Source organism: Alexandromys fortis, unplaced genomic scaffold, assembly GCF_014885135.2.
Source record: "Alexandromys fortis isolate MF-2015 unplaced genomic scaffold, M_Fortis_MF-2015_v1.1 scaffold_122, whole genome shotgun sequence".
Taxonomy (NCBI): Eukaryota; Metazoa; Chordata; class Mammalia; order Rodentia; family Cricetidae; genus Alexandromys; species Alexandromys fortis.
The window spans coordinates 4,244,977-4,248,495 of record NW_026068004.1 but is presented as its reverse complement, the minus strand read 5'-3'; the positions used below and the strand labels follow the sequence as shown (position 1 = coordinate 4,248,495).

Genomic DNA, 3,519 nt, shown 5'->3' with positions numbered 1-3,519 from the left:
TTTGACAACAGCCTGAGAAGGGGGTTCAGGGAGAGTCTGCAACCCACAGTGGAGAAAGCCCAGGTGCTACTGGAGTTTTGGTAGTAGCTGTCAATCAAGACACTCACATTGATTTTACAATAGTTTGTCTCAGTTACCAAGTAATATGTTGGTCAAATGCATAGAATAGCTAAATAAAATACCAACTTACCAAAATAAAATACAAAAAATATAACCTTTATCAAAAAGTGATAATATACTCCAACATCTTCTGGATCCTGGTTTACTATTACATCCTACCATGCTTCATCACCTTGAGAAATGCCCTCTTGATGTCTTTGTTCCTCAGACTGTAGACCAAGGGATTGAGCAAGGCTGTGAAGGAATTGTAAAAGAGTGAGATCTGCTTGTCTCGCTCAGGAGAGTAGCTAGAGTTGGGTCTCATGTAGATGTAAGAGGATGGACCATAGAAGAATGTGACCACAGTCAGATGGGAGGCACAGGTAGAGAAAGCCTTGAAACGGGCTTGGGTGGATTTGATCTTGAGAATAGCCTTGGCAATATGAACATAGGAGGCCACAATGAGGGAGATTGGAATAAGACACATAAGAACAATCAAGGTCTGGTCTACTATGTCAATGATGTGGGTATCTATGCAAGCCAGGCTAAGAACTGAAGGACCTTCACAGAAGTAGTGGTTAACTATGTTAGGCCCACAATATGGCAGACTCATGGTGAAGAAAGTATGTAACAAAGCAGAGAAAAAACCACAGACACAAGGACCAGCTGCCAACCGTATGCACAGTCCCCAGTTGAGGATGACAGTATAATGCAGTGGGTAGCAAATGGCCACATATCTGTCATAAGACATGACAACAAACAACATGCTCTCAGTAGCAGCCAGGGCACCAAACATATACATTTGTATCCAGCAGCCAGCAAAGGAGATGGTCTGAGAGTGAGCAAGAAGATGCACCAACATCTGGGGCATGGTGGTGCTGGCATAACCCATATCCAGCATGGCGAGTATACAGAGGAAGAAGTACATGGGAGTGTGCAGATGTGAGTCCAGGCAGATCAGCAGGATGATGAGCCCATTGCCCATGACTGAGCTCAGGTAGATGAGAAGGAACACACTGAAGAGGATGCTGTTGGTAGTGGGGTTACTGGAGAAGCCAAGCAGAATAAACTCAGAAACCCTGGTTTGGTTCTGTCCTGGAATCATCCACATGGTGGAGCCTGTAAGAGAATCACATTCATCTATGAGTCACCTGAAACATGACAGGTATAGAGACAGAAAGGAGAGAAACAGTCTAGTGAGATGACTCAAAGTTTAAGAACACTCGCTGCTATGTTGAGGATGAATTGCTCACAGATTTCTGTGCTTCCATTTCCTGGCAATGTGACTCCCTCCTCTCATCTTTATAGGCCAGACACACACATGGTCACAGGCATGTATGTAGGCAAAAGCCCATACACATAAAATGAAAAACAATACTTTTTAATTAAGAAAAGAAAAACTGGAATGTGGGTTCTGAGCACACTGTTCAGTTTCTGTGCATCTTCCAAAGCTACAGAACCTCCCAATGTCTCAGTCTCTTCATCTATCAAGTGAGGCTGATGAACAGAATGTCTCGGGAGTATGATGAATATCTAAAATATTTCACAAAACTCCTGGAACCAGAAAAAAACACTTAATATGTTGTGTACAGTCCTCAGATTCTCATTACATCTCTGGAAGGCAGAATTATGGCAACCCCAAATTAAGAAGACTAGCTACACAAGATGAAATGAGGGGCACTGCATTCAACTGAAAGACCCGCCTCAACCTCAAAGAATAAGGTGAGTAACTAAATAAGAACCCCATGTCAGTTTCTGACCACACACACACAGAGAGAGAGAGAGAGAGAGAGAGAGAGAGAGAGAGAGAGAGAGAGGACAGATGCTAAAGAGGGTAAACAAGTAGATGAAGAAAATAGAATAAATGTCAGTCAGACTCATTCCTCACAATATGTTCCTATGATTAATGACAGAAGTTCATGCATACAATGCACTGGAGACACCCTGTTATCTTCCTAGAGAACGCTGATGGATCATGTGATCTGAGAACAGGAAAGTCATTTCTCTCTTTTTTACATTTACCTTCCACTGTACATAAACAATCAATTCCAGGCGCAATATAGCCTTAAGTGGTAAATTTAAGGCAACCGAGTTTTTAGGTTCAAACCTGATAAATCTATCTATAATTTTAGGAGAAGCAAAGGTAAGATTTCTTTAAAATACCACTTTCCTTGGAGGAAAAAATAATGTTAATCTAGAATAAGGAAAGTGAGTAATCAACATACTTACAGAGAGAATTAGAAAAGCACAACCATAACCACAGAGGCTCCCATAGAACAGTGAACCACATCTCAAGGGCATTTCACAGTCAGCTGTCCAGTGAGCACTGAGGAGGCTGAGGTTCTCAGCATCATTACATCTGGAAACTACAAAAGATCAGCACAGCGCCAACGCCCACCTCCTCTTCTCAGTCTCTCATCACCACACCCCTGCCAGTATGGCTACAATAACAGGATCTAGTGTTCACAATGTAACTGGATCCAGTGGGAGAGTGAATTAAAATGATCCCTTTACTTTGTGACTGGCTGTGTTCCCTAAAGTTGAATACAGTTAATCTCTGTATTGCTGCATTGCTAGCAGCAGAAATATCAAGTATATTTCTGAAACAACATGTAAACACAAAAGTTTCTACAAACACATGCTCAAGGAAAGACATGTAAAGGAAATTTCCTAACACTGCTCAAAAGAGTCTGAACTCAGCACCACTCATGCTAATCAGTAAGGCAATGGTTAAGGCAGGAATTGCTCTGATGGGAGTAGAAACATGAAAGAGACTCCTAGACATCCTCAGTCTTCTCTTTCCCTGTCCCCATCCCCTCTCCTGACCAGTCTACTGCTCATAACCCTGACAGATGACTTTCCTTTCCTCCCAGGTCAGGAACCCATCATCTCTCCTGGGATTTCTCCATCAGAGTCTCCATGTGTCCCTTGTCTTTACATTTTCCTCCTAAATACAGTCTTTTCTTTTTCTTTAATATTTTAAATGTATTATCACACAATAGACTTTGATCATATCCTTGCCCTCCCCAAACTTCTCCCAGACCATTTCCGCCCAACTTATTGTTCTTTTTCCTTTCACAATGTCTTTCAATACAAAATGAAACAAAACTACATAAATCTTTAAAAAAAAAAAGCTTGAAGAAAGAGAATCAAATAAAAATAATACCAAGTCATAACCAAAACCATGGAGTCAGTCTCTTGTTTGCCAACTACTCCTGAGCATGTATCCAGTCATAGACTGTAGATGATAGTTCCAGTGACCGTTTATTGAAGGAAACTGGTTTGTTTCACAAATAAGTGTTTAAGGGGCAGAACTTTATGTCCAATTCCCTTTCCCATGTTCGGTGTTTGTCTTCCTCAGCTTGCTCACCATGTGCCTGCTGCAGTGGTTTTTCAAAGTTTTTACACTTTTTCTACCTG

At 41.5% G+C, this 3,519-nt stretch overlaps 1 pseudogene; it reads right to left on the bottom strand.

Moving 5' to 3' along the window:
- Positions 1–268: 268 nt before the first annotated feature.
- Positions 269–1,259, bottom strand: LOC126513097 (olfactory receptor 2A12-like; annotated as a pseudogene).
- Positions 1,260–3,519: the final 2,260 nt, after the last annotated feature.